At 41.5% G+C, this 25,075-nt stretch overlaps 1 protein-coding gene and 1 non-coding gene across 2 annotated transcripts in view; one reads left to right on the top strand and one right to left on the bottom strand.

The window, feature by feature from the left end:
* SUGCT (succinyl-CoA:glutarate-CoA transferase) overlaps nt 1-25,075 on the top strand; it is a 971,520-nt gene that overhangs the window by 908,486 nt on the left and 37,959 nt on the right. The window lies entirely within an intron of this gene.
* On the bottom strand, nt 1,386-1,457 carry TRNAC-GCA (transfer RNA cysteine (anticodon GCA)). The gene has a single exon. It is a non-coding gene; the product is annotated as a tRNA-Cys (tRNA).

Raw genomic sequence — 25,075 nt, 5'->3', positions numbered from 1 at the left:
CTGGCACCAGCATCTCTCCCCTTGGAAACTATCTGTGCCGTGGTCAGTTACATCTGGGCTACATATGGTCTTTAGGTCAAAGGCTCTTTCATTTTAGATTCCAAAAAATGTTGTTATTGTTGAAAGTAAAGCATGATTACAACATAGACTGGTATTAGCATAGATGCCACAACAGTAGACACATAGGTCGATGGAACAGAACAAGAGCCCAGAAATAAACCCATGAATATATGGCCAATGAATTTACAACAAAGGAGCCAAGTATATAATGGGGAGAAGAAATTCTTTTCATAAATGGCCTTTGAGAAACTGGACAGTCACATACAAAAAAAATAAAGTGGGACTACTATCTTACACCATACTCCAAAATTAACTCAAAATGTATTAAAGACTTGAATATAAGACTTAAAATCATTGAACTCCTAGAGAAAAAAGAGGCAATAAGCACCCTGACATAAGTCTTGGCAATGATTTTTTTAATATGACACCAGAAGCAAAAGCAACAAAAGCAAAAATAAATAAGTGGGCCACATCATACTAAAAAGTTTCTGCACAGCAAAGGAAACCATCAACAAAATGAAAATGCAGCATAATGAGTGGGAAAAAATGTTTTAAAATCATTTATATGTTAAGGGGCTAATATCCAATATACAAGAATTTGTACAACTCATTAGTAAAAAGATGAAAAAAAAATCCAATAAAAAATAGAAGATATGAATAGATATTTTCTCCAAAGAAGACATACACAAGGCTAACAGGTACATGAAAAGATGCTCAACAAAAATCACAATGAGATGCTACCTTATACTGTCTAGAATGGGTATTATAAAAAAGACAAGAATTAACTAACATTTGTTAGGATGTAGAGAAAAGGAAACCATTATGTACTGTTGGTGAGAATGTAAAACAGGACAATCATTATCAAAAACAGCATGAAGGTGCCTCAAAAAATTGAAAATAGGTCTATTATATGATCTAGCAATTCCACTTTTGGGTGTTTATTCAAAGAAAATGAAAACACTAAGTTGAAATGGTAATATACTCCCATGTTTATTGCAGCATTATTTACAATAGCTAAGATATAGAAACAGCCTAAGTATCCACTGATGAAGGAAGGGATAAACAAAATATGGTGTGTGTGTCTATATACACATATACCTACATTGCTGTTGTTCAGTCGTTAAGTTGTCTCTGACTCTCTGTGACCCCCTGGACTGCAGCATGCCAGGCTCCTCTGTCTTCCACTATCATCCAGGGAGTGAAGTTGCTCAGTCATGTTCAACTCTTTGCGATCCCTGGGACTGTAGCTTACCAGGCTCCTCTGTCCATGGAATTTTCCAGGCAAGAGTACTGGAGTGGTTTGCCATTTCCTTCTCCAGGGGATCTTCCCAACCCAGGGATTGAACCCGGGTCTTCCGCATTGCAGGCGGATGCTTTACCATCTGAGCCACCAGGGAAGCTGATCTTCCAGAGTTTGCTCAAATTCATGTCCATTGAGTCAGTGATGCTATCTAACCATCTCAGTTCTCTGCTGCACCCTTCTCTGTGCATGCATGCTAAGTTGCTTCAGTTGGGCTTTCTGTTTCTTTTCAACCCCATGGACTATAGCCTGCCAGGTTCCTCCATCCATGGAGATTTTCCAGGCAAGAATACTGGAGTGGGTTGCCACCTCCTTCAGGTGATCCTCCCAACCCAGGGATAGAACCCATGTCTCTTATGTCTCCTGCTTTGGCAGGTGGGTTCTTTACCAGTAGTGCCACTTGGGAAGCCCCAGGAGTCTTCTCTAGCACCACAGTTTGAAAGCATCAATTATTTATCGCTCAGCCTTCCTTATGATCCAACTCACACAGCTGTATATGACTACTGGGAAAACCATAACTTTGATTATATGGACTTTTGTTGGCAAAGTGATGTCTCTGCTTTTTGATATGCAGTCTAGGTTTGTCATAGCTTTCCTTCAAAGGAGCAGACATCCTATAATTTCAGGGCTGCAGTCACTGTCCATAGTAATATATATATATATATACATATATATATATATATGTATGTATATATGTATATATATATGCAATAGAATATTATTCAGCCATAAAAAAGAAAAAATCTTGCCATTTGTGATAGTGTGGATGGACTTGGTGTACTTTATGCTAAGTGGAATAAGTCAGACAGAGAAAGACAAATACAATTTGATCTCTGTTATTTCTGGAATCTTAAAAAAACAACAACAAGCAAACCTTAAAAAACATAGACACAAAAAAAGCACACACACAAAAGTCAAGCTCATAGGTACAGAAAAGAGTGGTTAGGGGTTTTCTTGGTGTGTGGTCAGAGAAATAGGAGAAGGGAGTATTAGGAAAAAAAGATACAACCTATTCATTCACTCAGTTAACTGCAAAGTACTATTTGAAGGAAAGTGCTGCTCAGCATTTCCTAGCTAAAAATTTTATGATTACAACATAAAATCTGAGGTTATTTTGGATGTCTTTGTATCTTTTGTGTGTGTGTGTGTTTGTGTGTGCACATAGACACATGTATTCCCCATATCAACTTCACAAGAGCTGAAGTGTCAGTTTGCAAGTTTCTAGAAACATTTGGTTTTTTTTTTTTTGAGTGGGTAATCTACAGTAGAAATTGAGAAAATCAGACAGGCAGTTACATGGAAATTAAATTAAAGTTAAATTACGTTAAATTAAAATGTAAGCTCCTTTAAGACAGCTGTTCATGATCCCCTGTTATGCCTGAGAACACTTAGCAAAGTACCCTGTATAATGTGATTGGGTTCAAACCCAGGAAAGAGGGAACTTGCATTAATCAAAAGCAGAGGAGGGCAGTCGAACCTCTACAGGTTAAAATATGCCAGTTGTTGAGAAGAAAATGGAATGGATGTCAGAAGCAAAATATTTGTGTGTGATGAGTTGGAGTTTGAGAGTTTTTATTTTCTGATTTTTTTTTTTTGACTGGAAAGAAAGGAAGCTCAGAGAAGCCAAGAAGACACTCATGGATGAAATGCTTTGCACATATGGGATGGAAAATTGTGCTATATTAAGTCAAAAAGCAGCTTCTGAAGAATGTATTATGGCTGCAGCTTCACAGGTGCCTGGCCCGCTGGCCCCTCTGTATCACTGCACCGTGTGTGTGACCCTGGTCCTCCACTCCAGCCGCCGTGCGGGTAGATCACATTCAGGGAGGGAGAAGTTTCTAGAACTGCTGGAGCCACTGCTCAGGCCAAAGACGGTCCCCTCCTTCTCACCCTTTCATCCACACACAGGAGCAAAAAGAACTAAACAGCTCTCATCTCAACTTCCTCCCAACCTCATTCTTTTGGCTCATCCTCCTCTCAGAAGCAGCTGTTTTTCAGCTGATGTCTAAGCTCACACACTCTGAGTGAAATAACGGGATTTCTTTATAAAGGAAAGCATTCCTTTGCTCTGGTTTGTTTTAATTTCTCCCAAATATCATTCCTACAGGGGTACCTCACTTTACACATTTTTAATTCTCCTCAGGAACATATGGTTTACTCACAGTTATATAAATCCAATATTTGCAAATTGAAGCAGGGTTGAAATTCACCAAGAAAGGATGCCATTTAAACAGACCATGTGGAGAATCCTTTTAAATTTTTTTTAGTGTGTTTTTTTTCTTTTTCTTTGTGGTTTCTTTTCCCCATGAAGCAAAGGATCCTTTGATAATGCTAGTGATTGATTCTCTTCACTCCTTTCCCAGAAATCTATGTTCTGCTTTTTACAGACTTAGTAGGTTTTGATTGATGTGCACTGGGATTTCTCAGAACTGGACACCCCTTGTTTGCAGGCGGGCAGTGACTCTTAGGCCTGGGGCTAGCTTTCTGGGTCTCTCTTCATTTTCTCAGCTTGTTCTTAACCCTTCAAAAAGGGGTGGCTGGGTAGGAATGTAATCTTTAATAAAGATATTTGAGTAAAAGAGCTTCCCTGGTAGCTCAGATGGTAAAGAACCTACCTCCAATGCAGGAGACCCACGTTCAAGCCCTGGGTCTGGAAGATCCTTTGGAGACAGAAGTGGCAACCCACTCCAGTATTCTTGCCTGGGAAATCCCATGGACAGAGGAGCCTGACGGGCTATCGCCCATGAGGTTGCAAAGAGTCAGACATGACTAAGTGACTAACACACACGTACACACACAAGGGCCACCTCCTTAAAGTCCTCACATTGAGATAGCCTAGAATTTTCTGGCACAGTATTTTGGAAGTTGTTCTTAGTTCAGGTTTGGAAATGACACTAGAAGGACAGCCTACCAAAGCTATAGGCATAGCTTGCCAGTGCCAGGGATAGCTGTGGTCCTGCTGTGTTCTCAGGCCTGGTCATCAGAAAAGCTGGTCTTCAGTGACAGGACCAGAGATGTACTCCCTCCCTTGTCTCTGCCTTTCCTCTACTGTAGAAGCACCAGCAGCTAAACTGAGATGGTACCTCTTAGATGCCAGGCACGATTACCACCACTTTACACGTACCAGCTCATTCCATCTGCCCAGCAACTCGGTTCAGAAGGTGGATGATCAGCATCCGTCTTCGTTTTGCACGAAGGGAAGCTCAGGCACAGAGGGGTACAGGCCACACACTGGGGAGCTGGGACTCCAAGGGTACACCAGCATACAACATGGACTGGGCTAGGAAGGTGCCAGGTCTGACTCCACCCCTGACTGGGAGCAGTATCAGACTTTGCACTCAGTAGATGGGAGGCTTTGCTGTCTTGTGTTATTTAATCCTTACAATACTTCTACAGTCCTTGCAATTATCCTTACTGACAAGTGAGGAAGCCCGGTATATAACCCACCCAAGGTCACAGAACCATCTAATTGAGGGGCAAGTCCATCCACTGACTTTTCCCACTGTGGTGTGTATGGTTCAGTTTTCTTTCTAGGAAGAGTCAGGTCACCATGAAAGAGATTTCAGAGTAGCGGGATGGGTGAGGGGTGTTTGCGGGCAGGGTGAACATTCTGAGACACCTTATCTTGCAAATTTGACTCCTTTTCCTGGTCCACTGCCTCTCCAAACTTAAAGACACAAATACATGCATATATGCTGATGCCCATACATACACACATATTCTAGCTCATGCATGTCATGTACAGGCCCAGGCACACATGCATACACATGTGCACATATACCAAAATTATCTGCTTCATGAAATAAGACTTTCCATTATACAATGCAGGACATTTACAGTGAGATAGAATAAGCTGAGCAAACTTCTGGCCCACAAAGTGCCTGCTGGGGTTCCCTCCATCTGGGAGGCAGGGCTTGACTGTCTCTGTGGTTGTTCAGTTGCTCAGTCATGTCTGAAACTTTATGAACCCATGGACCGCAGCATGCTGGGCTTCCCTGTCCTTCACCATCTCCTGGAGCTTGTTCAAACTTATGTCCATAGAGTTGGTGATGCCATCCAACTATATCATCCTCGGTCATCCATTTCTCCTCCTGCCTTCAATCTTTCCCAGCATCATGGTCTTTTCCAGTGAGTCAGTTCTTCACATCAGGTGGCCAAAGTATTGGAGCTTCAGCTTCAGCATCAGTCCTTCCAATGAATATTCAGGACAGATTTCCTTTAGGATGGACTGGTTGGATCTCCTTGCAGTCCAAGGAACTCTCAAGAGTCTTCTCCAACACCACAGTTCAAAAGAATCAATTATTTGGTGCTCAGCTTTCTTTATAGTTCAACTCTCACATCCATGCATGACTACTGGAAAGACCAAAGCTTTGACTAGACGGACATTTGTTGGCAAAGTAATATCTCTGCTTTTTTATGTGCTGTCTAAGTTGGTCATAGCTTTTCTTCCAAGGAGCAAGTGTCTTTTAATTTCATGGCTGCAGTCACCATCTGCAGTGATTTTGGAACCCAAGGAATAAAGTCTGTCACTGTTTCCATTGTTTCCCTATCTATTTGCCATGAAGTGATGGGACCAGATGCCATGATCTTAGTTTTCTGAATGTTGAGTTTTAAAAGCCAACTTTTTCATTCTCCTCTTTCACCTTCATCAAGAGGCTCCTTTGTTCCTCTTCACTTTCTGCCATAAGAGTGGTATCATCTGCATATCTGAGGTTATTGATATTTCTCCCGGCAATCTTGATTCCAACTTGTGCTTCATCCTACCCGGCATTTGCCATGATGTAACCTGCATATAAATTAAATAAGCAGGGTGACAATATACAGCCTTGATGTACTCCTTTCCTGATTTGGAACCAGTCCATTGTTTCATGTCTGGTTCTGTTTCTTCTTGACCTGCATACATGTTTCTCAGGAGTCAGGTCAAATGGTCTGGTATTCCCATCATGGTAGGTGAATGGAATCTCAGGTCTCATCCCTGTTGATGGTGGGAGACATGGCTTGTTCAAGTACAGATAAAGGAAAGGCCCTGCTCCCTGCCTTTGAGCTCCTCAGGAGTCCCTTACAGGGACCCTGAACCAGGTCAGCTCCCAGGGAAGTCCTACTGCTCCTCATCCTCCTGTGTCCCCTAAGCAAGCAAAGGGGTCTCCTTCCTCCCACGTGCCTAGACCCTGAACCTCACTTACGCTTCCTTTTGAACTTCTCACTGACTCCTGCAGCCCTCTGATAATGGCCCAGTTCACTCATCTGCACTCTGTTGCCATGGGTCAGAACTTTGCCTCGACTTGCTGACAGGAGTTTTCTCATGCTTTTTGCCATTTCAGTCTTCCAAACTGCCTGCTCCTATGGTTTTTAAAAATATGACTGTATTTAGGTTATTTTCTTAGAAACTTACCAAGGCTTCCCACTCCTTATAGAAACACATCTTCAATCCTCAGTTTATCAGTTCAGTTCAGTTCAGTCACTCACTCAGTTGTGTTGACTCTTTGTGATCCCATGGACTGCAGCATGCCAGGTTTCCCTGTCCATCACCAATTCCTGGAGCTTACTCAAACTCATGTCCAATGAGTTAGTGATGCCATCCAACCATCTCATCCTCTGTCTCCCCCTTCTCCTCCTGCCTTCAGTCTTTCCCAGCATCATGGTCTTTTCCAAGGAGTCAGTTCATCAGGTAGCCAAAATATTAGAGTTTCAGCTTCTGCATCAGTCATTTCAATGAATATTTAGGATTGATTTCCTTCAAGACTGACTGGTTTGATCTCCTTGCTGTCCAAGGGACTCTCAAGAGTCTTCTCCAACACCACAGTTCAAAAGCATCAATTCTTTGGCACTCAGCTTTCTTTATAGTCCAACTTTCACATTCATACATAACTACTGGAAAAACCATTGCCTTTTTTCATTTTGTTTTTTTAAACCATCACTTTGACTAGAAGTATCTTTGTTGGCAAAGTAATGTCTCTCCTTTTTAATATGCTGCTTAGGTTGGTCATGGCTTTTCTTCCAAGGAGCAAGTATCTTTTCATGGCTGCAGTCACCATCTGCAGTAATTTTGGAACCCAAAACAGTAAAGTTTGACACTGTTTCTGTTGTTTCCCCATCTATTTGCCATGAAGTGATGGGACTGGATGCCATGATCTTAGTTTTCTGAATGTTGAATTTTAAGCCAGCTTTTTCACTCTCCTGTTTTACTTTCATCAATAGGCTTTTTAGCTCTTCTTCGTTTTCTGCCATAAGGGTGGTGTCATCTGTATATCTAAGGTGATTGATATTTTGTCTTACTCTCTATGCCTCAGTTTATCATTCAGGGCCTTTTCTAATCTATTTCAAGTGTAACTCCCCTGCTCAATCTAACCCCTTTCCTGCCACCATGTACACCACCCTCTGTCCCCTGAGTGACTTTATTAACTTGGAATACATCAAGAACTCTTATTCCTTCATTACTTTTTCCTTGAGCTTTCTGTGGCCTCCAGCCTCTCTCCAACTCTTGAATTCCCTTGTCTGAGGCATAGCGTACCTATACATCTCTGGGGCCTTCCTTCCCCGGTATTCTACCCAAACCTCATCACATGAAATCCCTTTCCGGTAGAGGAGTAGAAAAATACCAACATCAATATTTCACTTAGCATGGTCAGGGTCTGTTCTAAACACTTCACGCCCATCAGCTCCTTTAATTCTCTCATAGGCGCTATCCTCCTTTTGTAAATGAGGGAAACTGAGGCCCAAACAAGTCATGGACCTTGAGATCACGTGCATTGAAAGTGACAGGGCCAAGAATTGAAGCCAGATAGACCGATTCTGACTCAATCTCTTATTTAAAGTGCTTCCCCCAGGATCAGGCAGCATGAAGTCTGAGGAGGGCAGGAAATGGCCCACATTAAATTTTGTATCTCAGAGCTCCTCAGATGAGGTGCTTTGGTGCCTGCTTACAACTGAGGGAGCATGTGCTGATGCCTAATACAAATTTAGGAAAAAATGAAGAAAGCTTTCTTGATGAGTCGGATCATTCCAGCTCCTGCTGTCTCAGGATGGTAGTGAAAAACCAGAGAGGGGAACATATTCTCAATGAGAGCTTTTGTCTGACATTCACTTTAAACCAAAGAATGCTGATGGAAGAAATGATGTCTCTTAGCATCTCTATTGAGGCAGATCTAAGAGTCATCCTGAGCTACATGGGGCATCTTTAAGCCTCACGACCTAACTTTAATGTAGACTTCACTCTCAAAGCCCTGCAGGACCCAAGTGACTTCTCAATTTTCCCTTACACACCATGTTCACCTTGGCATTTCCAGGTGGCCAGGGTCGCAGCCGGAGCTCTGAAATTCCCCCGGGCCTTCCTGGGAGGTTATGCACTCGGCTGCACTGCAGAGGTGAGCACCACGTGGGGCTGAAGTGACGGTGGGCCCCGAGGGGACTTCATCAGTCCTCAGCTCACTGCATAGAGATAATCAGGCCAGAATATTAATACTGTGGTAATTGCTTTCCCCTTTCGTGTTTACAGGGAGAGAGAAACAGCTGGGGTGATTGACATCTGAAACAGGAGCGGCTGATCGTTCCTTGCGCAGCAGATGGGCTTGGGTTATGAATAAGCAGCAAATGTGAAAAAGAGATTCTCAGGGTTGAGCCAGGCTTGCTTCGTGCAAAGCCAGTTAACCCCTGATGCTTGCCACAGGTCCAAGGTCTGGGTTGCAAGGCTCTTTCTCACCATCGGAGATCATATAGCACCGATGGTGATGAGTCCTCAAGCAAAACTGCCCTGGGGGAAGTGCACGAGAAGAGCCGGTGCACATCTGAAGAGTTAAGTGTGTGTTCAAGACACTTTCCCTGTAAGGGACATGGGTTTTGGTCCCTGGTTGAGGAACTAAGATCCCACATGCCTCGCAGCCAAATACACACACAAATGTGTTATTTTATAGTTCTATAAGTCATATCTGCAGACTCACTGAGTTAAAATCAAGGTGTTGGCAAGGCTGCGTTTCTTTCCAGAAGTTTTAGGGGCGGGCTCATTTTCTTGTTCATCCAGTTATTGGCAGAGTGCAGTTCTATGTGACCCTCCCATGCATGGCTGGAAATGAAGCCCACAATGAAGCTGTATTCCAGCTCCTAGCAGGTGTGTAAACCAACACCTTACAGGTGGGCTGATGTCCTGAAGAATAGGGAGTTCATCAAATGGGGATCCTGGACATGATGTGATTTGACAGATGTCAGAATGCTCCCATTTTCTACCAATACCTCCTCCCTGGCCAAATTCTCACTGATGCCTCCAATTTTATATTTGGGAAAATATTTCTTCAAGTTATATAACTGAATGAAGCTCATTAAAATGCTGTCCTTGAGAGGGGTGACATGTTGAAACGGATCAGCATTGAATATTAGCATATGCACATTAGTTTGTCAGATGCTCTCCAAGCTTCATCATCCCCAGCTTTCAGAGAGCAGCTCCTTCTGGAACTGGACACATGCTGGGGAAGAGGAGGGCCCTTGAGCACTATGAACACCTTGAGGATCTGCTTTTCCTCGGCTCTGCCTCTTACTAGCCCCGTGCCCTTGGGCCAAGTCGTGACCTTGGGATGACATGTAACCTTCAAAATCTTCCTTTGAAGAAAGAGTAATAACAGGTACTATGAATAGGTCATAGGAAGTCATGCAGATCAAACAGGGTAAAGATCATGAAAGTACCTTGAAAACTGTGAAGTAGTATACAAGTGTAGTAGGAGGGTGTTATGATGATGGTTGGAGTGAGGTCTGTGGCCTTAGCCCTTATCATGGGAAGTATGGAACGTTTCACTAACTACATATAATATTGGGGGGATGAGTGGGTAGAAGAGCTTGGACCTCTTTATGGCTCAAAGAACTAACATGTTCACCAAAGGTGACATAAAGCCGCTCAACAGAAACAATTCCTGAGTGGCAGTTATGGAGGGGATTCCTGCCAGCATTACACAGAAAGGTGCATCAAGTTCCTGTTTCTGTGTAGTATCAAGGGATGCTCTAACCTAACCCAAGGTGGAGAATTTAACTTCTTCCATGGCCACCAGGGCAAAGAATACAAAGCAGGGAACTCAGGGCTAATTTGTAACCACACAGAAAGAGGAAGAGCTAGAGGGGAAATGGAGTGAATGCCCATCCTTGGGCCCCAGGCAGAAGAGATTGTCAATATTTCCAGATGGGATTGGCAGGAAGCAAAAAATTATTAGCCATGCCTGATGAAGGCTCTTCTAACAGTAACTTAGAGCAACTTCATCAGCAGGAACTATGAGAAAAGCCATGACACAATTAAACAGGGTCTTGAGAGAAGATCTGCTTGTTCAGAGACGCACCACACAGGTGGAGGAAAGTCAGCAGACCTTGACAGCAAGCCTGAGCTGTCCCCATCCCAGCCTGAGCTCCCAACAGCTCCTAAATGAAGAAAAATGGCAAATTTGTAATAGTGCCATTGAAAAAAAATTATTTGTAATATATACTAATTGCATTGACTTGTATACTACAATATGTTTTTCCACTTTCAATAAATCTCTTCTTTTACTGTCATAAGACCTAAAGTTAAGGACTCTTGCCGGTATATTTACAAGTAAACACATGGCCCGGTAGATAGGTTGGCTTGGTGATTATAATCAAGGTGTTAATGTCTAGAGTGTACCATTGCAGGCCAGCAGCTTGTGAAATAGAATATGATTTCAGCTGGGCTGGCAACTTGGTTTGCTTGACAAGACACAAGATTTTAATCTGAGTTCTCTGCCAGTTCCAACTCTAAAACTCCATTTTTAACCCCAAGACTTTACTTGATAGCACCTTCTTATAACTTCATGTACATTGTCTCCCCACTTGGCATGATATATATATGACCACTTGGGTCTCTTCACTGTTCTAAGAGTGACAGTAATTCCTCTTGGGCAGGGCTTTATTTTGGATCTCTTCCTAAATTCCTGAGTGAACGAAATCTCAGAATTGCCTGCTGATTCCTACACGGTACAAAGCTGAGGTTCTGACCCTTAATTTGATTAATTTTTCTCTCTTTCTCTACTCCTTTCATCAGGACTTTTTCTGGTCCCTTTCTTTATCATAGCACATGGTTTAGTGGTTCCTCTCACATCTGCCAGTTTAGGGCTGCAGTCTTTTCCAAAAGGCCCCAGTCAAGTCTTAGGGTCATCACAGGATTCCACTGTGTTCTCACAGTCCATTCACATGGAATCCCTATGATGACCCTAAGACTTGACTGGGGCCTTTTGGAAAAGGCTGCAGCCCTAAACTGGCAGGTGTGACAGGAACCACTAAACCATGTCCATGTGTTCTCAGTCCACGCGGGCTTCCCTAGTGACTCAGCTGGTAAAGAATCTGGCCACAATGCGGGAGACCTGGGTTCGATCCCTGGGTTGGGAAGATCCCCTGGAGAAGGGAAAGGCTACCCACTCCAGTATTCTGGCCTGGAGAATTCCATGGATTGTGTAGTCCCTGGGGTTGCAAAGAGTTGGACATGACTGAGCAACTTTCACCTTCACAGTCCCTTCTCTTTGAGTTTCTTTTTTTTTTTTCCTTTATTTTTTAAATTTTTTTCCATTTATTTTTATTAGTTGGAGGCTAATTACTTTACAATATTGTAGTGGTTTTTGTCATACATTGACATGAATCAGCCATGGATTTACATGTATTCCCCATCCTGATCCCCCCTCCCACCTCCCTCTCCACCTGATTCCTCTGGGTCTTCCCAGTGCACCAGGCCCGAGCACTTGTCTCATGCATCCAGCCTGGGCTGGTGATCTGTTTCACCCTAGATAACATACATGTTTCGATGCTGTTCTCTCAACACATCCCACCCTTGCCTTCTCCCAGAGTCCAAAAGTCTGTTCTGTACATCAATGTCTCTTTTTCTGTTTTGCATATAGGGTTATCGTTACCGTCTTTCTAAATTCCATATATATGTGTTAGTATACTGTATTGGTCTTTATCTTTCTGGCTTACTTCATTCTATATAATGGGCTCCAGTTTCATCCATCTCATTAGAACTGATTCAAATGAATTCCTTTTAATCTCTTTGAGTTTCAACCATTCAGTATCCTAGCCATCTCCTGCTTTGGCCCCTCCAGGGTTCCAACTTTCACTCCATCTGATCCCTCATATGGGCCACATTCTTCTTGAGGTGCTGACATTCTTGAAGTTCTAAAGCACAGCTCTCAAGTAAATTCCCCATATGCCAAAGCTGCTAAGAGTCTCTCCCTGGAATTGAAAAAAAAATGCTCTTCATCTTACATTTGAGTGAACATAAGAGAACCAAAACCAAACTTTTGGTGCCACAAATTATTCAGAGTATTTAGAATCAACCACCTTCACTCATAACTCTTACCCCAACTTCCCACCTCAAAAACTGCCCTTGCAGAACTGGGAAAAATATGATATGAGTGGCCACACCCATGGCCCCCATCCAAGGCCATAAGCCATGGCAATCCTTCATGCACAAATGAAGCATACCATGTGGTCCCATTAGCTGGTCACACCTGTGGGCCAGGCATGGGCACTGTGGCCAAAGGCAACCATCTAGAAAGAGGTCAGCAAACTGGCAGATTGAGGAGAAGCTCTGGTCAACAGGGCACTCTATATTAGATGATGACTAACCAGATCATTCCTTGCGGAGTTTGAACCCAAGCTACACAGTAACTTGAGGACTTGACTACAGAGATAGTGAGGCAACAGAGCACCCCAGTGGCTGAGCCCTGGAGTAGAGAAAATCACAGGCAACAAGTTCTGTGTTTTTTCCTATATGGCATTTCAATTCTGGTAAAGAAAGGTCCCTTTCCACACCTTCTTTACTCATTCATCTGTTGATGGACATATATACTGTGGAGCATTACTCAGTCATGAAAAAGAATGAAATATTGTCATTTGCAGCAACACTGATGGACCTAGAGATAATCATACTAAGTGAAGTAAGTCAGACAGAAAAAGATAAATATCCTGATATCACTCATATGTGGAATCTAAAAAATAGATACAAATGAACTTGTTTACAAAGCAGAAACAGATTCACAGACATAGAAAACAAACTTATGGTTACCAAACAGGAAGCGGGTGGGGAGGGATAAATTGGGAGTTTGGGATTAGCAGATATATACTTCTATATATAAATTAGACAGCCAACAAGGACCTACTGTTTAGAATAAGAAATTCTGCTCAATACGCTATGATAACCTATAAGGGAAAAGAACTGAGGTCTTCCCAGGTGGCACTAGCGGTAAAGAACCTGCCTGCCAATGCAGGAGACATAAGAGATACAGGTTCGATTCCTGGTTTGGGAAGATCCCCTTGAGAAGGGCATGGCAATCCACTCCAGGATTCTTGTCTGGAGGATCCTGTAGTCAGAGGAGCTTGATGGGCTACAGCCCATGGAGTTGCAAAGAGTCAGAAACAACTGAAGCAACTTAGCATGTAGGCACAAACATATAACTGAATCACTTTGCTGAACACCTGAGACTAACACGATGTTGTAAGTCAACTGTGATCTAATATAAACACAATTATTTTCTTAAAAAATTAAAAAAGAAAAGAATGGTCCCTTCCTTTTGCATCCTTATAAGAAGTAGCTTCCAATCAAAAGAACTGGAGTACCTCTGCCCTCATCTGAAAGATTCAAAAGGCCTGCTTCTTATTCCATTATCATTGCTGATCAGTGTCCTCTTCCCCACCCTCCTGCTTGAGCAACATAGGATTTATGTGTCCTCAACTGGGCCACTCCTGGAAAAGAGAGGTTGCTTCCTTAATCCCTTTGATGCCAGAAATCAGTACTCATAGAGGAAAAAGAGCCTCAGACACACCTAACACAAAGCCAGTCCCTGCCAAGGTTCTGTCCCTATCCTCTATGTGGGCAAACTCCCCACCAAAGCCAGGGAACCAGGAACTGTGGGTTTAAGTAATGACAGCAGAATTGGGCCTGAGCTGAGTCAGCCACAGCCCTTGGCAGGGCCCCAAGAGAAAGGAAGAGCAAGTTGAGGGTTACTTAAGATAGGGACTTTTAAAACAGTCTCCCGTTGGGGATGCTTTGACAAGCCAGCCAAGGTGCCTCCTTTCCCTGCCCCGCCTCATCCCAACAAACGACAAAGTGCAGGCTGTTGCCTCCAGGTGAGCGCAGTCTGGGGAAACAAGGAAAGCAAACAAACACTCGGTGTGGTTGATGGGTTCCCAGGCTCTGTTTCAAAGGCAGGCCCTTATGGCTTTGTTTGCTCCTGTTTTTCCCAGCATAGGTGTTTGATATCACACAGATCTATTCTGAGGTTTCCAAGGAGAGAAGTATTTAGTTTACAGCAGGTAGCCAAGAGTTTCCTAGTTTGAAAAAGGGAATAAGTTACCCATCCACCAGGTATAATTAACAGCCCCAACTGTGCTGGTATCAAGACGCTCACGGCACATGAGACAGTTCAAATCAGGTATCTTGCAAAAAAGCACTGATTGCAATGGCCTTTTCCTGGGCAGCTTAGCAGCACTATCTGACCTTGGCTGAAGGGTAGCCTCCTCTCTGGGAAGTCAATCACCTTTCCCAGCCTCCCATGTGGTGGCAGAAGGTCAAGCCATGAGGTGATTGCCTAGGCAGGTAAGTTTGGAAAAGATTAAATTTTAGAGAAAATAGAAAGTGAGATGACTATACTAATGGGACTTGCCAATGTTTGGAACTCCCCAAACTCTTCTCTACTTTGCCTCTAACCCAGATGTGATGAAAGGGTCAGGGGAGCTTTTATTTTGTTTCCTCAACTCTAGCTTGGGCAGGTACCAAAATGTGCAAGTGTTAGCTTTTATGAAGGAAATAAGAAAATGTCTTCAACCATGAGGAAGAACATACAAACATCCGTAGGGCTTGCTGTGGATCATGAAGGGACAGAGATGAAAAGGGTGGAGCCCCAGAGAGGGGGTTCAGGCAGAGGGGGCTATACCTATGCTGCAAGATGTGGCCTGTGGCAGCCACAGGGAATGAAAGGCAAGGTCTTCAGTGTTCTCTCAATGTCCCTCACCAATGGTGGGCTATATTCCTCTTGTCCAGAGACCAGCACTTCTCACCCTAGTAAGCCTGCCCTCAGAAATCATCTTTTGGAAGATGGGAACAATAGACAAGGTATAGTATGTCTTTTGATCCCCTCCTTGTGTATTTGCATTTTAACAGAGGAAATGGTTTTATTTATGACTTATTGAAAACAGTGCCTCTTTTGGAGACCTTAAAAAGGGACCTGAAGGAAAATAAACACAACATGGGTAATGACACCTGCCTAAAAGTTAGCTTAATACTGGCACTTCATCCCTGGAATATAAGGTGACATTGTTAGCAAAAGCTTTCTTTAAAATCTAGTCAGTTGTGTGGAATCTGAAAAAATTATATAGATGATCATATTTAAAAAGCAGAAATAGAGACATAGATGCAGAGAACAAAAGTAAGGATACCAAGGGGGAAAGGAGGGAGGGATGAATTGGGAAACTGTGATTGATACATACACTCTGTTCTGTTCTCTTTAGTCGTTAGGTCGTGTCCAACTCTTTGCAACACTATGGACTGTAGCCCACCAGGCTCCTCTGTCTATTGGGATTCCCCAAGCAAGAATACTGGAGTGGGTTGCCATTTCCATCTTCAGGGGTCTTCCTAACCCAGGGATTGAACTGATATCTCCTGCTTCGCAGGCAAATTCTTTAGCATGGAGTCACCTGGGAAGCCCCATATATAGATTATTATGTATAAAATAGGTAACTAATGAAAACCTACTGTGTAGCACAGGGAACTCCGCTCAGTGCTCTGTGGTGGCCTAAATGGGAAGGAAACCCAAAAAAGAGAGGATATAAATATATATAAATATATAAATATTTACAAATATTTGTAAATATATAACATATTTACAAATATAGAGTTGATTCACTTTGCTGTAGAGCAGAAATTAACACAACATAGTAAAGCAACTATACTCCAATAAAATGTAGTGTTTTTATCACTTTAATGATAATTTAATACTAATAAAAAAGAGAAAAGAAAAGATATCTAAGACAACAACAAAAGAAAACAGAAAACAAATCTAAACTTCGTTTAGACTTTTCTAAACTTCAGGGATATTAAGAAGCAAGACTGACAAGGGCAACCAGGGTGTGAATTGTCTTCACATATACTAGCCTTGTGTTTGAGTGACAGACAATACCTGAGCATCAAGCGTGGGAATTCCTTTCCTACTCCTGCTATCAGTGAATGGTTCACAAGGCCTACAAAAGAATAATTCTAACCATAGGGCCAACCATCACAGCCACTTGGACAGATGCCTCTGCCCTGGGCGTGTCCAGGTCATGTTCTCCTGAAATGAAACACAGCCTGGGCGGACGGGGAAGATCTGAGACAGGGGCCCAGCCACAGAGTTGGCACCAGCTCCTCTATCCCTTTGACCTGTAGTGTGGCTCTGCTGTTGGCCAGGGATGCCACTGAGAGCCAACAGAGCTTACCTCCACAGTGCTTGCCGTGAGCAGGCAGGCTCTTAGATAGTATCACATAATCCCCATCATACAGATGGTGAAACTGAGGCTTAGAAAGGTTAAAACATTTGCGTAGCATACACCCACAGATTGACTGAATGAACACCCAGTAGGGTACTGCTTCTTCTGAGAGAATTAAAAATTGAGTGACACTTAATTTCAAAGTTTTAAATCTTTCATTTCCCTCCCCTGTAAGATATTGTCTAAGTATGGTTATCAGGAGACATATGGAAGAAGAGTGATTCCTTCCCTCCCTCCTTCATAGTTCAGGTGACAGGAATAATCCACATAGACAATTCATGCATAACTGACCTTGTGTGTGAGCCTATCTCAAATTATGTCTCTAAAAAAGATGCTTTTAATTTGAGGTTAACATTAAGTAAAATATATAAAAGTACAACTATCTATATGTTTAATAAATCCCATTTATGAAAAGCAAAAAGATATTCCATAAAAATTCACACACTTTATGTATATTCAAAGTATAACTTGATTAAGGAAATAAAAAATTCTGACATTTTTAGGTTGCTATATTAATAGGAGGTGATTTAAAATGACCAACTATAATTTTACATTTTATTTTCCTTCCTGACCTTCTTTTAACAAAAAAATCAGACTAAACTATTTTTAATTGAGTTATGATCAACATACAATATTACATTAATTTCAGGTATATGAAATAGTGATTTGATACTTTTATACATTATGAAATGATCACTCTAATAAAAACACTTATGATTGAAACTGAGTAGGACCCTGTGAGGTTCCTGGGCACAGAAAGCTTTAAAATAGTTTCTAATCAGGGAATGGAGGAAATTCAGAGATAAAGGAGCAGCAGTCAAGAAAGAGTGGTGCAGTTTTGGGTTCTGTCCTGAGTAACACATATAACAATATCTTTGGGCTTTTTACAGAACTAAAATCCCCAACAAATGGAAGATATCAGTATCCTTTATTCCAGATTAGAGGAACCAGAGTGCCTAAAGAACTATGGATGGAGGTTTGTGACATTGTACAGGAGACAAGTGTTCAAGACCATCCCCAAGAAAAAGAAATGAAAAAGGCAAAATGGTTGTCTGAGGCCTTACAAATAGCTGAGAAAAGAAGAGACGCTAAAGGCAAAGGAGAAAAGGAAAGATATACCCATTTAAATGCAGAGTTCCAAAGAATAGCAAGGAGAGATAAGAAAGCCTTCCTCAGTGATCAGTGCAAAGAAATTGAGGAAAACAATAGAATGGGAAAGACTAGAGATCTCTTCAAGAAAATTAAAGATACCAAGGGAACATTTCATGCAAAATGGGCACAATAAAGGACAGAAATGGTATGGACCTAACAGAAGCAGAAGATATTAAGAAGAGGAGGCAAGAATATACAGAAGAACTATACAAAAAAGATCTTCATGACTCAGATAACTATGATGGTGGTGTGATCACTCACCTAGAGCCAGACATTCTGGAATGTAAAGTCAAGTGGGCCTTAGGAAGCTTTACTATGAACAAAACTAGTGGAGGTGATGGAATTCCACCTGAGATATTTCAAATCTAAAAGATGATGCTGTTAAAATGCTGCACTCAATATGCCAGCAAATTTGGAAAACTCAACAGTGGCCACAGGATTGGAAAATGTCAGTTTTCACTCCAATTCCAAAGAAGGGCAATGCCAACGAATGTTCAAAATACCGCACAATTGCACTCATCTCACACACTAGCAAAGTAATGCTCAAAATTCTCCAAGCCAAGCTTAAATACTATCTGAACCAAGAACTCCCAGCTGTTCAAGCTGGATTTAGAAAAGGCAGAGGAACCAGAGATCAAATTGCCAACATCCACTGGATCATAGAAAAAGCAAGAGAATACCAGAAAAACATCTACTTCTGCTTTATTGATTATCACAAAGCCTTTGACTATGTGGATCACAATAAACTGTGGAAAGTTCTTAAGAGATGGGAATATCAAACCACCTGACCTGCCTCCTGAGAAATCTGGAAGCAGATCAAGAAGCAACAGTTAGAACTGGACATGGAACAACAGACTGGTTCCAAATCGGGAAAGGAGTACTTCAAGGCTGTATATTGTCACCCTGCTTATTTAACTTCTATGCAGAGTACATCATGCGAAATGTTGGGCTGGTTGAAGCATAAGCTGGAACCAAGATTTCTGGGAGAAATATCAATAACCTCAGATATGCCGATGACATCACCCTTATGGCAGAAAGTGAAGAAGAACTAAAGAGCCTTTGACGAAAGTAAAACAAGAGAGTGAAAAGGCTGGCTTAAAAATAAACATTCAGAAAACTAAGATCATGGCATCCAGTCCCATCATTTCATGGCAAGTAGATGGGGAAATAATTGCAATAGTGAGAAACTTTATTTTGTGGGGCTCCAAAATCACTGTAGATGGTGACTGCAGCCATGAGATTCAAAGATGCTTGCTCCTTGGAAGAAAAGCTATGACCAACCTAGACAGCAAATTAAAAAGCAGAGAGATTACTTTGCCAACAAAGATCCATCTAGTCCAAGCTATGGTTTTTCCACTAGCCATGTATGGCTGTGAGAGTTGGACTATAAGGACAGCTGAACACTGAAGAATTGATGCTTTTGAACCATAGTGTTGGAGAAGACTCTTGAGAGTCCCCTGGATTGCAAGAAGAAAACCAGTCAATCCTAAGGAAATCTGTCCTGAATATTCATTGTAAGGACTGATGCTGAAGCTGAAACTCCAATACTTTGGACACCTGATGCAAAGAACTGACTCCTTGGAAAAGACCCTGATGCTGGGAAAGATTGAAGGCAGGAGGAGAAGGGGAAGACAGATGAAGAGATGGTTGGATGGCATCACCAACTCGATGGATGTGAGTTTGAGCAAGCTCTGAGGGTTGGTGATGGACAGGGATGCCTGGCATGCTACAGTCCACGGGTTCACAAACAGTCAAACATGACTGAGCGACTGAACTGAGTGGCTGAACTGAAAGGAACCAGAGAAACTCTTCAAGAGACCATCTGATACTAGATTAAAGGAATTCAGGCTCTTTGCACAACCTAATCCTTATCAGCAACCCCATCCTTGAACCATTGCAATAAAAATCCTCACCAAATCCTCCTGGGTTGCAAAATACAGTTTTGTTTTTTTTTTTTGAGGCAGGAGCCTGCAGTGTCCCCCTTTGCCTGGCAAAGCAATAAAGCTATTCTTTTCTGCTTCACCTAAAACTCTGTCTCCAAGGTTCCATTTGGTACTGATGCACAAAGGCCGAGTTTTTGGCAACACTATCCATCATCATACAAAGTTTTTATCAACTATATTTCCTGTGTGTACATTACATCCCTGTGACTTATATCCCTTATAAGGATATAAGAGGATCCCTTAATCCTCTTCACCTATTTTGTCCATCCTCCCACCACCCCCTCCTCTGGCAAACATCTTTGTTCTTTGTATCCATGTGTCTCTTTCTGTCTTGTTCATTTGCACAGCAAAGAAAACCACAAACAAAATGAAAAGGCATCCTATTGAACAGAAGAGGATATTTGCAAATATCTGATAAGAGATTGATATCCAAAATATACAAGGAACTCATACAACTCAATTACACTGCAAAAAAAGCTCCTAAAAACCCAGTTAAAAAATGGGCAGAGAAGATGAGTAGACTTTTTTTTTTCAATGAAGACACACAAATGGCCAACTGTTACTTGAAAAGGCACCCAGCATCATCAATAATCAGTGAAATGCAAATCAAAGCCACAATGAGATATCACTTCACACATGTTAGGATGGATATTATCAAAAAGACAGAAGAGAAAAAGTGTTGGGAAGGATACTGAGAAAAGGAAACCCTGTGCTCTATTGGTGGAAATGTAAATTGGGGCATCCATTAGGGAAAACAGTATGGGGATTCCTCAAAAGATTAAAAATAGGTTTACTATATAATCCAGCCATCTCACTTATGAGTATCTATTCAAAGGAAGTGAAAAGAGGATATTGAATATATATCTACATCCCCATGTTCATTGCAGTAATATTCACAGTAAAAAACAACCTAATGAATGGATAAAGAAGTGTGTGTATGAGACAGAATATACATTAAATGGAATATTATTCAGCCATGAGAAGGGAGGAAATCCTGCCATTTGCCATACAGATAGAACTTGAGGACATTATGCTAAATGAAATCAGCCAAATAGAAAAAGACAAATACTGCATGCTATGATTTATATGTGAATTCTAAAAACAAAAAGCAAAGAACTCAAACTTAATAGAGAGTAGAAAAATAGTTACCAGGGGTGAGAGGTTGTGGAAATACAGAGAGGTTGGTAAAAATATACAAATTCTCAGCTATAAAATGAATAAAGTCAGAGGATCAAGTGTTGGTGGAGATGTAGAGAAAAGGAAAGCCTCATGTACTGTTGGTGAGAATGTAAATTGATGCAGCCACTATGGAAAACAGTATGGAGAGTCTTTGAAAAATTAAAAATAGAACTAACATGAGATCTAGCAATTCCACTCCTGGGTTTTTATCCAAAGAAAAGAAAAAACACTAATTAGAAAAGATATAGGCATCCTTACGTTTGCTGCAGCATTATTTTCAGTAGCCAAGATAAGGAAACAGCCTAGGTGACCATCAACAGGTGAACGGATAAAGAAGACAGGATACGTATATATAGTGGAATATTCTGTGCCGTGCTTAGCTGATCAGTCATGTATGACTCTTTGTGACCCTATGGACTGTTCCTCTATCCACCTAGCTCCTCTATCCATGGGGATTCTACAGGCAGGAATACAGGAACAGTTGCCATGCCCTCCTCCAAAGGAATTTCCCAACCCAGGGATAGAACCCAGGTCTCCTGCTTTGCAGCTGGATTCTTTGCTTTCTGAGCCACCAGGGAAGTCCATGAATATTGAAGTGGTATCCTATCCCTTCTCCAGGGGATCTTCCTGACCCAGAATCGAACCGGGGTCTTCCACTTTGCAGGCAAATTCTTTACCAGCTGAGCTACCAGGGAAACCCACAATGAAATATTACTCAGCCATAAAAAAACATGAAACAATGCCATTTCCAGCAATACTGATGGACCTCAAGGGCATTATGCTAAGTATATAAGACAGAGAAAAACAAATACCATATGATCCCACTTATATGTGGAATCTGAAGAAAACTTTCATAAGTATTAAAAATAATGTATAATTATGCCATTTACATTGAATAAATAATCTCTATAATGTTCAAAATTATACAACTTTCAATAATTGTTAGAAAACATCCTTGTGATTTTTTAAATATATATATTAAAAATTGAATCAGTTGGGTCTACTTTGGCTGTTTTACATGAAGTTATCCTGAACTATTTTGTTCTTATTGGTATGTTTAGACTTTTGATTGCGTCCTCAGTATGTATCCTAGAGCAGAATTGTTGGGTCAAAAAGGCTGACCTCTTTACAGTTTTTAACATTCAGGACCTAATTGCTTTTCAGGAAGGTTTAAACAGTTTTCTTTTCCATTAGCAGATTGCAGGAGTCCCTGTTTCCTGTGTTGATCATTTGCAATTTATCTCTTGCCCTGAGAATGATCAACTTACCTCCTTTAGTTAAGGTTCTGTTAATAAACAAGTATTTTCTTTGCTGAATTAGGGAAAAATGTTTACATGTGAAAAATATTAAGCTTCAGATATTTGCCAACTTATTTTCCTGAGTTTGATGTTTATGTTTTCCTAGAATATGTTAAATATATACCAGGTAACTTAATAATCACTTCCTTTTCAATACCTTTTTGTACCTTCTCATCTTTTCTATTTCTTTGAACTATAGAAAGCTTGTAGTCATTCCAAGCTCAGTTAAATATTAAATATTTAATAAATAAAAATCAATTTCCTGCCAAATCTTCAATTTCATAAACCACATTTATTGAACAATTCCATTGATTCATTGGTCAATTTTTATATGAGTAATATACCATTTGTATTGTTGTTGTACTAAAATATATTTTAATATCTTTTAGAGTAAGTCTTAGCTGTTCTCATCTGCTTTTTCTTCCATGAACTTTAAAACCATCTGGTCAAGTTCCAAGGACAAAAGAAGAAAAATAATTATTTCAGGAATTTGTGAAGATATCAAATCTATAAATTGTTGGTCTATCTATCTACCTCATTTTGTGGCAAATTTTAATTAGATGACTTTTCTGTTTCATCACTAAGTATGATGTTTAAAATAGATGTCCCTGATTATGATAAGGAAGTAGCCATCCATTTCTACTTGTCTTTTGTTTTAAAAAATATCACATATGGTGTTGGAGTCTGTCCAAGTCATTTTCAACATCTATTGAGATGATCATATGGTTTTCTCATTATTCTCCTATATGGACTCTCCCTTTAGTTAAATTAATCTGCTTGCTCATTTTTTAATTTTATGCTTTTGTACTAGTGCCCCCTCCCCCCATTTTTTAAACTTGATGCTATTCTGTATTAGTTAGTATCTCTAGGTACAAGTAATGGAAAGCCAAGGAGCACGCAGCTGAAACAGAAAAGGAGCTTTTTCTGATTACCTAACTGGAAAGTCCAGGAGTAGAGTCAATTCAGGAACCCTAAGGATTTCAGAAACCCTAAGGATGTCAGGAGGCTTCAGTTTTGCCTTGCCCTAGTCTCTGAAACTTCAGACTTTCAGCCTCACAAGGTAGAAGTCCAAGGGGAACAGAGCTTTTCTTTGCCAAGAGCTGACACAGTCTTAAGCAATTCTCTCTTTGATCACAAATTGCTCACATGCTCGAGTCTGTACCAATCACGGTGGCCAAGCAGCATTAACTGACTGAAGCTTAGGGTGCCTGTCTACACTGAGACTGTGAGTAGGGTGGGCTGAGAATAGGGGATAGGTTCCACAGGGAAAATAGAGGTGCTATTACCATAAGAACAAGGATGGATTCCAGATGGACATACACATCAAGTGTCTGTATATATACCTTTAATGACTTGAAACCTCCCAGGGCTGTTGAACTGAAATAATTTGTTTTTTCTGACCATGTTGTTTCACCACATATCCCACCCCACTGGGCTTTTACCTCCTTTTGGTGTGATAGCAACTCTGCACCAGCCACACTGTAAAACTAAGGGTTCTAGAACCTCACAGCTCAGTCTGCTTTTAGCCTGAGTTGCTTCTCTGGCTCAGGGCTGACTTAGCATTCCCCTTAGAAGTTGTCGGGTTTGAGGAGAACCTTGGTGTGCTACTGCTAACCATAGGCCTGTGGGCTGGGGCATGGTCTCCCCATCCTCCTGACTTAGTGACGGGGTCTTCTGCAGGACAAGGATCAACTGACGATCCTGATATGAACACAAGGGACAGAAAACCAAAGTTGCACTGGTTCCCAGGTTTTATAAAATCTTTCCCACTGTGCTTTCTGATTGACAGTGCTATTTCCTTGTTGAGAGAGGAGCTTGCAGCTCCCCTGTGTTTCCTGAGCGAAGAACTCCTCAGACCTTTCTCCTTCCGCCATTCCTTCTCCACCTCCACCATTCTCCACAAAGGTCCCTCTTCTTTGGTGAGCCTCAAAAAAGAACTAGAGCTGACATTAAATGTGGTGCCTTCCAGTTTAGAATGGTAATTGGCCTTAACAGGAGCCTCTCTCCAGGGACATTCCATCTCAGTGGGGCGGGAGATATTCCATCCTTCTCATCACTACTGGGGCATTTTGGAGGATTAAAAAGGGAAAGCACGCAAGGTTGAGGGGAAACCACTTCTAATCACCTTTAAAATGTGAAAAATTCAATTAGAGGGAAATACTTTCAATCTCCCTACCTCACAGAAATGTTGCAAAACTTAGAAAATTAAATTTTGAAAGCTGAAACTGCCCTTTGAAAGACATAGGTGTGTGATTGCCAATTGTGATAATACTGACGCACTATCAAAGGTTTACCAGGGACATGGTGATGTGGAGAAGGCTGCTTCGTGTGGCTTCAGGTATGGCTGAGGCCAGCTGCTCAGAAGCAGTTTAGTACCTCGAGGCTGTGGGTGGAGAAGGAGGTGGATAGGGCTGGTGAAGTAACCCAGGTAAGTTTGCCAAGATTCTGAGCAGGGTTTGACAGCACAGGCTAAGACTGCCTTAGTCCACTGCTCAGTGCAATTCCTTCCTTGTGAATCTGTTTGTGTTGCATTGAAACCAGGAGAGGGATTTGGTGGCTCTCACCAGCTAAGAAACCAGTTCACATTCTTTATTTACTTGGTTTCCCTTCTCCCTTTCATCTTTTGTCTCTGCTTTAATTTTCCT

Source organism: Dama dama, chromosome 18 (assembly GCF_033118175.1).
Source record: "Dama dama isolate Ldn47 chromosome 18, ASM3311817v1, whole genome shotgun sequence".
Lineage (NCBI taxonomy): Eukaryota > Metazoa > Chordata > Mammalia > Artiodactyla > Cervidae > Dama > Dama dama.
This window is presented reverse-complemented; position numbering and strand designations above follow the sequence as displayed.